This window comes from Lepus europaeus, chromosome 2 (genome assembly GCF_033115175.1).
Source record: "Lepus europaeus isolate LE1 chromosome 2, mLepTim1.pri, whole genome shotgun sequence".
Classification (NCBI taxonomy): domain Eukaryota; kingdom Metazoa; phylum Chordata; class Mammalia; order Lagomorpha; family Leporidae; genus Lepus; species Lepus europaeus.
Window position 1 is genome coordinate 137,807,646 of NC_084828.1, and position 11,036 is coordinate 137,818,681.

The window sequence follows — 11,036 nt, forward strand, 5'->3', positions numbered from 1 at the left end:
ATAAAAAAAAAATGAAATCCTGTCATTTGCAAAAAGATGGATGCAACTGGAAACCATTATACTTAGTGAAATAAGCCAGTCCCAAAAATACAGATATAATGTTTTCCCTGATGGAAGGTAACTAATAGAGCACCTAAAATATAATGTATTGGAATGAAATGTATGCTTTGAGATTCGATGATTGTTTATAGCCCTTGTCTCTTCTGTTGAGGAGCAGTGTTTTTTTCTTCATACTATTTGTTGAACTCTTACTTACTGTAGCATTAACTTTATGATAATTAAGTAAACTGAAAATAGATCTTTGTAAAAATTAAGAGTGGGAGTGAGAGAGGGAGGAGGAAGAAGGGTTGGAGTGTTTGCTGGGAGGGAGGGTAGAATGTGAAGTATCACTATGTTCCCAAATCTGTATATATGAAATACTTGAAACTTGTATAACCTAAATAAAATTTTAAAAAAGAGCAATGCATTTATTTACCCCTATTTAACTTGCTATGTGTATAAATGTTGTCCTTAATCCAAGTATTGGTGACATTTTAGTGGTCCTTCATGGAGAGGATAGCCCATGTGTCAGAGAACATCTTCCAAGTTCCATGGGGTAATCCCCATGACTACAGGACAACGGTTACATTCTCCTGCCTGACCTGACCTAGTAGGCCCTAACTGATCTGGCTTACACTGGAGAAATACAGCAAATGCATCATATGAAAAGTTGCAGAAAAAATACACCCAATCTACATATCAATTGAGGCAAAAGAAAGGAAAAACAAACCAAAAAAAAAAAAAAAAAAAAGGTGAGAGTAACCAGAAAGTGTAGAACGTTTCCAGGTTTAAAGCTAAACACAGAAATTTCAAAAAGTTTACAAGGCAGCAGCAGAGAGGCCATGATAGTTGAGGAAATGCTGTGAGTTGGATGTTCATACTAGCCACCAGCTTACAGAAACGACATCTCTAGCTATCTTTCTAAAGACCCACCATCAGGCATCTTTATGAAAATCATGCAAGATTTAAATAATCTGAGAAAATAAAATGGGTAAAATGAAAAAAGAGATCCTCAAATATAAACTTGTTTAAAATTTGTATTTGAAATACATTTAACATGAAATGAATTGCTTGACTTTGTAATATTTGTTCATGGAAAACATCATTGTCTATCATGGGACCTGCACTGGTTGAAGTTGGCTGATCTAACACAACCTGATTGGGAACTTCAGTACCGGGATTACTTATGTATTGCTGCTTAACAAACTATCCCAAAACTTAATGAGACAGAAATATAAACATGAATCAACCACTGTTTCATTTTCTCACAATTCAGTGGATCAGCAATGTAGGCTGGCTCAACAGGGCAATTCTATTGATTTTCTCTGGGGCCTGTCAAGCAACTACAGGTATTAGGTGGCTCAACTCATACAAGATGGTCTATGATGGCATCACAGATACATCTGGCAGTGAATACTACCTGCCATTCGAGCTATGTGGCTCCAGGTAGTGTCTCAGGCTCTTTCACAGGGTGTCAGCAGTGTGCCAAGAAGACAAGAGCAAAAACAACCAGGCCCCTTGAGGCCTACAGTAAGAAGTCACACTATTCTGCAGTATTCTATCAGCCTAAGCAAGTCACAAAGCAGATCTCTGAATAAAGGGGTAGAGGAACAGAATCTACCTTTTAATGTCTAGAAAAGGAACACTGCAAAGGGACATGTTTGCAGGCTGGAAGGGGTTATAGGGTCATATATCTTTAAAAACAACTATTATGATTTTGTTGTTTATTTGTTTTTATTCATTTTAAAGGCAGAGAAAGAGATGGGGGTGCGGGGAGGAGAGAATCTTCCATTCACTGGTTCACTCCCCAAATGCTTTAACAGCCAGGGCTGAGTCAGGCCAAAGCCAGGAGTTAGGAACTCCATCTGGGTTTCCTACATAGGTGGCAGGAACCCAAGTAATTGAGCCATCATCTGCTGCATTCCAGAATGTATTAGCAGAAAGCTAATCAGAAGTAAAGTAGATGAGACACAAACTGATACTCCAGTATGGGATGTAGGTATCCAAAGCAGTTTAACCCACTGCACCCCAGTGCCCTCCCCGACTACATATTTTAATGCATTATTTCTTACACCTAGAGTGCCAGCTCCCAACAAAATAACCTGGAATTTTAAGTAAAGGTGCAGTATTTTTTAAAGATTTATTTATTTATTTGAAATTCAGAGTTACACAGAGGAGAAGGTGAGGCAGAGAGAGAGAGAGAGAGAGAGAGAGAAACAGAGAGAGAGGTCTTCCATCCGATGGTTCACTCCTCAATTGGCTGCAACAGCCAGAACTGTGCAGATCCGAAGCCAGGAGCCAGGAGCTTCTTCCAGGTCTCCCATGTGGGTGCAGGGGCCCAAGGGCTTGGGCCATCTTCTACTGCTTTCCAGGCCATAGCAGAGAGCTGGATCGGAAGAGGAGCAGCCAGGACTAGAACCGGCGCCCATATGGGATGCTGGCACTTTAGGCCAGGGTGTTAACCCGCTGAACCACAGCGCCGGCCCCGGAAAACAGTATTTTGACTATACTCTGTGAGACTAAAGACTAAAGGAAATGTACACAAACGTTGTACTTAGATTGGTAAGCACATCCAAAATGCACATCTACACACATACACACACACATACAGTAATTTCAAAAACAGTTTGTGGCAAAATGGAATTAAAAATTACCTTACCAGGGAGTGCAGTGGAGGATGGCCCAAGTGTTTGGGCTCTGCACCCCACGGGAGACCAGGATAAGCACCTGGCTCCTGCCATCGGAACAGCGCGGTGCGCCGGCCGCAGCGCGCTACCGCGGCGGCCATTAGAGGGTGAACCAACGGCAAAGGAAGACCTTTCTCTCTGTCTCTCTCTCTCTCTCACTGTCCACTCTGTCAAAAATTTAAAAAAAAAAAAAAAAGAGAAAAAAAAATTACCTTATCTGGGTGCAAAAATCATTCAAATCTGTGCATAGTTTTTTTCATAATATGCCCTTTTTATGAAGTTTTTGAAAACCCCTCGTAGCTTGGATTTCAAAATCTTGTACACCAAAACAAACCTAGCTTTCAGTTCCATTTTATGCAAACTTATTGAAGTTCCTTCGTAATTCAAGACCCTCTGGCAGCTTTTGTACTTATACGACCTAAACCCACATTGTTGACAGATGAGTCACTCTGAGTTCATGCATAGTCAGTGCTGCTTCCTTATTATTCCTTATTAGAAGGGACCACTTTCTATTCATCCCCAAAGCATCAATCAGATGTTGAGTTAAAAGATGTGTCCTAGGTTAGCAGCTCCTCAAAAAAGTTAAACACAGAATTCTATACTATTTAGCAATTCCAATGCTAGGCTTATATCCTAAAGAATTGAAAAAAGAGGTTCGAACAGATACCTGTACCCCAATATTCACTGGGGCATTATTCATAATAGCCAAAAGGTAGAAACAACCCAAGGATCCATTAGCAGATGAATGAATAATCAAAATGTGGTATACACACAATGGAATATTAGCTAGCCATAACAAGAAATGAAATTTTGACATATGTCACAAATAAATGAACTTTGAAAAAATACTAAATAAAATAAGGCAGACACACAGAGATGAATGTTGCATTAAACCTACTCACATGAAATATGTATAATAGGCAAAAGAATTAGAAAGTAGACTAAAAATTACCAGAGGCTGGGGAAAGGCGGAATGGAGAGTTACTGTTTAATGAGTAGAGTGTTTCTGTTTGGAATAATAAAAATATTTTTGAAAGATAGTGGTGATGACTATACAACATTGTGAATGCAACTGAATGCCACTAATTGCACACTTAAAAGGGAGCAAATGGCAAATCGTTTTCTATTTTTTACAACAAGGAGAAAAATATGACACACTGGAAAAAAGCACTATCATTCATCAATTATAATAAATGTTGTTGCCGGCACCATGGCTCAATAGGCTAATCCTCCGCCTGCGGCGCCGGCACACCAGGTTCTAGTTCCGGTCAGGGCGCCAGATTCTGTCCCGGTTGCTCCTCTTCCAGTCCAGCTCTCCACTGTGGCCTGGGAGTGCAGTGGAGGATGGCCCAGGTCTTTGGACCCTGCACCCGCATGGGAGACCAGAACACCTGGCTCCTGGCTTCGGATCAGTGTGGTATGAAGGCCGCAGCGTGTCACTGGGGGGTAAACCAAAGGAAAAAGAAGACCTTTCTCTCTGTCTCTCTCTCTCTCACTGTCCACTCTGCCTGGTCAAAAATAAATAAATAAATAAATGCTGTTTTCAAATTTTAACATATCTGAAATGAACTTTTGTTTCACAACCAATGGTGTTTATATTTGCTGTCAGCGAGGTAGTAGTTGTGGAATGGTACTGTTGCCAACACAGGCTCAAATGTTGTTATTCCTGTTATTATTGGAAAGATGCAATCTCTCAATATTTCAATCAACAAACTATTAAAGAGCCATTTAAGAAGGAAAATATGGGTCCCATTTGTCTGAGACCTTTAACTTGTACTAGTAAGTCCAAGAAGGTACCAACACCAAAACATACAGAATTTGGTAGCTATGAATACTGAGGCACTCTTTTGAGAAATGTGACTTCATCAATATTCTCGATGACATAAGGATAATACACAAGGTGGAAAAATAGGCTTAAGCAAGGGCCCTGAACAGAAAAGTGAGTCAAGAAAGTGGGTGAATTCTGAATGTTTTGCAAATTCCTTAGTTAATCTATTTTGCTTATGCTTTGTCTTTTAAATATACATACAAGAAGTCTAAGCAACATGATACATATCAAATAAAAATTCGAAGGGATAAGAACTCACTGCTTTTAAGACAGGCAAAGATAAAACAGTTGACAAAAAAAATTAAATAGCCAGCTAACTCATTGGAAAGAGAGTGAGTCTAAGATCAAAGGTACTCTAAGATGTTGATTTCGTACTGCTCAAGCTTCCTGAGTAACACTGATCTGTCCTCTCCCTTTCACCAATGACTCATCCAACTGGTGAGTCTGGAAAAAGGAACTGGCCATGTGTTCAGCCTCTTTGTCTTTCTCTTTCCTTTTAGAATATAACAGTCTCATGAACCACAAAACTATTTGCTTCTCCATGTATGCTTCCAAAGGAGATCGCCAAACAGCAAAAGGTTCATGGCTTTCCAACTCTTCCTATGATAAAGTGGGAAAGATTTTATTCTGGTATATGGCATTCAGAAAACTGTTGTTACCTGGAATATAGGCCATGCTGGACAACAGCTTTAACAATAGCATGGGTGATATTCTCATCTTCTTAATGCCTGAATTTCTCTCTTACTTTAAATCAAGTGGGAAGTTAAAGGGGGTATTATTTTTTTATCTCATCTCATCAATTAATTATTAAGCAGTTACAAATAAAAACAAAGGAAGTATCTTCCACATAATACTAGTACAAATGAAAATAGATCAACAAATAACTAACAGTGTTGGGAGGGGCTAAGAAGCCCATTCTCATAAATGGTTTTGAGGAGTATAGGTTGGTAAAGATATTTGGAGGAGGATTTAGAAATTAATTTATAAATTTAAATATGCAAATGTTTGACCTCACAATTATTTTATTTTATTTTTTTAATTTGAGAGGCAGAGAACTCTCATCTGCTGGTCCATTTCCCATAACCCACAATAGCCAAGACTTGGCCAGGCTGAATCCCAGGTCCAAGAACCCATGTGTGTAGCAGCAACCTTACTGCTTGAGCCATCACCTCTGCCTCCAAAGGTCTGCAATAGCAGGAAGCTGGAGTCAGGAGCTGAGTCAGGTATTGAACACAAGCACTCTGATAGGGAATGCAACAGGCATCTTAACCACTATGTTGATAATAGATCTAGCAATTTTACCTCCTACAGGAGTACTCATGCCCATGTAGGATTATTTGTAAAAGGATATTCCTAACAGTGTTTTTTGATACTGAAAAGTTAGATGTGATCAACAAGGGTAATGGTTAAACAAAATATGGTATACTTTCATGCAGGAACTATATTCTGTAATTTAGAATGGGGGTTGGCAAATTATGACTTATAAGGTAAATGCAGCCTATATTATTTTGGAAGATTTGTTTAGAGTAAGCACCCAAAAGGCAAAGACGTTCCCTGGACCCACCCAGATTTCTCTCTGCCTCCTAATATCCCCATCCCTCCACTACATACTTTTCTATGACCCATGTTTTCCCAAGCCAGGAAGGAACTCTTAATCCGATTCTCCACCATTTTTACTGGTACTGTTTCTTCCATGGACAAGTGGGGCATCATGCAGAAATACACACATTAAAAATTGCATGTCACAATCAGCCCTTAAGGCACTCCAGTCAGGCTGGAAAGCCGAGGAGGAGCATATTAAGCATGGAAAGCCAAGACATTCTGGCAAAAGACTTCCTACACAAAGGACCCTATGGGCACTATCTCAAAGGAAAGAAGCGGCCACCAAAGAAGGATCTACTTTTCTCTGAAGGGAGAAGAGAACTCCCACTTTGTGTATGGCTCTGTCAAGCTAGTGGATCCAAAAGGCTTCCATAGCTGAGACAGATCATGTCAAGAAGCCTTGAGCCATTACTAATGTCACACATGAGTGTTATTTGTTAAATAAGCAAGAGTCACTGTGCTCTAACTTCCCATTCAGGACCTCTGTCCCCATAGAGTTGTACAGTGAAACTTAATAGTAAAACTTATTGTCAAGAATCACTTCCTTTTAGTATATTGAAAAGAAGATATTATTATGTCTCATAAGTTATAGTTATGTCCAAGAGCTCACAAAAGAAGTAACATCCTTGGGTTATTCTTTAAAAACAATTAAATTTCTAAAAGGAAAGGGGGAGGAAGCAAGGGAAAAGAGGAAGTGGAAAAAAAGTGAAATCACCTTCGAGAGGCAATAACATAGATCAGCCCTTGTATGGACAGCTGAGGGACACTTAAGTTTTTTTTTACTCCATTTGTTCTTTTTTTCTTTTTCGTTCTTTCTTGGATAAAATGAGAGAGAGCAGGAAAGGGGGGAGAATGGATGGGAGGGAGGGCATGGTAGAAAGAATTACTATGTACATAATGTATTTATGAGACACATACAAATTAACAATATTTTAAAAATACTTAAAAATTGCATGTTAGAATCCATCATGTTTTCTCTTTTAAGGATGCTAATATCAACATAATTTCTTTAACATAATTTAACATCTAAAATAGATATTAAAATTATTAATAGTTATACTTAACATAACTGTATTAGTTAAGCCAATTATTTAATCTTTGAATGAATTTCCCTTTTTTCTCTCTGGGCAACTCATCAATGTTTATTTGTTATTACAAAAAAAAACACAACCTTGTATAGCACTTCACAGCTTTTAAAGTGCTTCCCCATACATCAGGTCAGGCCAGTAACCATGTAATTGAGTCAAAAAAGAAATTGTGTGGTTTTAAAATGTGCACACTGTCTCAAAGGTGTTAAATAATTCATCTGGAGTCACAACTGGCAAGTGTCAGAGACTGAAATTTTCCCTCTCAAAAACAACTAAGTATTCATTTTAAACAGTTGAAAGATGTCTATCTTTCTAACTGCCTTTTCTTAAATGACAGCAGAGTCTTAAGTCTTAAGTCTACTTTCAAAATACTTAAGTCTACTTTCAAAATACTTGAATTTGTCTGAAAATCCTTACAAGGACTATAAAATGTATATAGTTTTCCAGTAACAGTAGGAAAATCAAAGAAACTCAACCTGTGATTATTACTATAAAAACAAAGGCAGTATTTTAAAAAATAACTCTCTAACAGACTGGTTTTTAAAACGGATAATTGAAAAATCTATTTAAGGCAAGTCTTAGAAAATAAATAATTGAGGCAAAATATGTTTTTTGCACCACTCCCTCATAATACTCAATATTACTAAGTGATTCTTTACAAAATGCAAAGACAACTTACACGAGACAATTAAGAACTAGGATGAAGACATACAAAAAGGAACTGAAACCAATAATCAATGTCTTTAAAAAAAATTAGGGAGACCACTCAATGGCATCACAGTGCCACTGATATTGCTCCAAGATTAAAACAAAATTCTGAAAGAGCACAGCTTCTTCTAGTTCTACCTCTATCTAGAAGCCTATACAGATCTCTTTCAGTAGTTTGAGTGATCTACCCATCTGATATACACACAGAAAAAAAGGAAAAAAAAAAAAAAAGGAAAATATAATCAACAGAATCCCAAGCCTAAATAACTATTCAACATATTTTTAATGGTCTGTCACCTTAAAGACATTTTCTTTCCAGTCGACAATCTTAGAACTCAGGGTATATAAAAGGCATGGATGGATCTACAGCTTCAACAATACTCATATTTGTGGATAAATGTGAAAGAAAAAAGGCTGATAGAGCCCTAGAGATAGAACATATATATTAGTAAAAGCATGTTAATCTACATAATCCATGCAGTTTTGTGAGAAGCCTCAAGTTTTGAGATCAGAGTATATATAGTCATTCTTTTTGAGATGTTATTTTTGTTTTCTTTTAGTTTTTTATTTTTATTTTGACAGGCAGAGTGGACAGTGAGAGAGAGAAAGGTCTTCCTTTGCTGTTGGTTCATCCTCTAATGGCTGCCGCGGCTGGCGCACTGCGGCTGGTGCATCGCTCTGATCCGAAGGCAGGAACCAGGTGCTTCTCCTGGTCTCCCATGCGGGTGCAGGACCCAAGGACTTAGGCCATCCTGCACTGCACTCCTGGGCCATAGCAGAGAGCTGGCCTGGAAGAGGGGCAACCGGGACAGAATCCGGCACCCCGACCGGGGCTAGAACCCAGTGTGCCGGTGCCGCAGGCAGAGGATTAGCCTAGTGAGCCGTGGCGCCGGCCACTTTTGTTTTCTACCATCTACTCCCTCCTAACCCTTTCACCTCCTTATTAAAATGTTTTAAATATTTTCATTTTATTTAAAAGTCAGAGAGAGAGAGAGAGATTGAATCTTTCAACTGCCAGCTCACTCTTCAAATGCCTGCAACAGCCAGAACTAACCCAGACCAAAGCCAGGAGCCGCACTCTCATCCAGGGTCACTCATGTGAGTAGCAGGGACCCAAGTACATAAGTCTTCATCAGCTACCTCCCAGAGAGCATATTAACAGGAAAATGAAACTGGAAGCAGAGTCAAGATTTGAACCATTAGCAGAGATAAGGAATGTAAGCATCTCATGTGGCATCACAACTCCTGCACCAAATAGCCACCCCCTCCTTTCAATTCTTTCTTGTGATTCTTGATTTCAACTATAGACATAAGATTATTAAAAGTTGTAAAACATAGTATAGCGCACACACACACACACAAAGTGATAGAAAATGCAGCACCAGCTCTACTATTACCTACTTTTTTTTTTTTTTTTTTTGACAGGCAGAGTTTGACAGTGAAAGAGAGAGACAGAAAGGTTCTCCCTCCACTGGTTCACCCCTCAAATGGCCACTATTGCCAGCGCGCTGTGCCAATCCAAAGCCAGGAGCCAGATGCTTCCTTCTGGTCTCCCATGCAGATGCAGGGCCCAAGAACCTGTGCCATCCTCCACTGCCTTCCCGGGCCAAAGCAGAGAGCCGGACCGGAAAAGGAGCAACCAGGACAGAACCGGCGCCCCAAAAAGCCAAAGGCAAATACTCTTTCAAAAGAAAAAGGGAAATGTTTTTATCCAAAATTTAACTTAGTTAACAGAACCCTAAAATACTCTTCTCAAAAACTGTTCTCAGTTTTAATTAACAGATTAGTAAATAGTTTACCTGTAACAAAGATAAAGTGATAATAACCCAAGGCATTCTCCATATGGTTCAGTTACTGTTCAAATGTTTCCACTTTTCCTAATAGTTGATTTATCAGGAAACAAAGGTGACACTTTCTTTTCTTTTAACAATCTTTCTTCATGCAAAGATTCCTCATTTTCCCTGCAATTAGTTAAAACCAAGTCACCTATTCTATAGAAATGCCCACGTTCTGAATTTTGTTGATTGCATTCTCATGATGACCTTCAACATGAACTCTAACATGCTGCTGTGATTTCCCATTAGTGGATAGACCTGTAGTCTTCATTAAGTGTCAGGTTCTTGTTTCTGTTTCTTGGCGAGACACTTCACAGGTGGTACTGAGTGTTCTCCACTGAGTCTTTTAGGAAGGTATATCATTTTAAGATTGACCAGTAGGGCCGATGTCGCGGCTCACTAGGCTAATCCTCCGTCTGCGGCGCCAGCACACTGGGTTCTAGTCCTGGTCGGGGTGCCGGATTCTGTCCCAGTTGCTCCTCTTCCAGTCCAGCTCTCTACTGTGGCCCGGGAAGGCAGTGGAGGATGGCCCAAGTGCTTGGGCCCTGCCCCCATGGGAGACCAGGAGAAGCACCCTGGCTCCTGCCTTCGGATCAGCACGGTGCGCCGGCCACAGCGCGCCGGCTCGGCAGCCATTGGAGGGTGAGCCAACGGCAAAGGAAGACCTTTCTCTCTGTCTCTCTCTCACACTGTCCACTCTGCCTGTCAAAAAAAAAAAAAAGATTGACCAGTGGGTCAATCCATACAACATTCTTCATCAGCATTTCAATTATAGCGTCAGTAGCCATTGAGGATCACTGCTTAGACTCATCAGTTCACTGGGAGGTACAAAATAGTGACATTCTAACATTCTTTCTGCATTTACTATTTGGAATGATTCTTTGTATTTTACGAAATTTCCTTCTCCTCATTTGATTATCCTGAGGTAAGAAAGGTTAGATGGTTCTTTTTTTCCATTTTATCAGTTTTCAGAATAATCCCTCAATATCGTTTCAACAGTGACCAAGTTGATTCATAATTATTGGTTGTTGTTTACAGTTATCATTTTAAATGCACAGCTTTATGCACTTAATGTATTTCAATCCATTTCAGTTATTATCTTATTGATCATGAAATTATCTATATAACCAACACTTCAGAATCCTTGTTTTCAATCCAAAGCTTTTAAGAAAAAAAAAAAAAAGTGGTATCTTGAGAGTTTTCCTGATTCTGAGATAATGAAGTATTAGTGCTACATTTTTAGATGTGA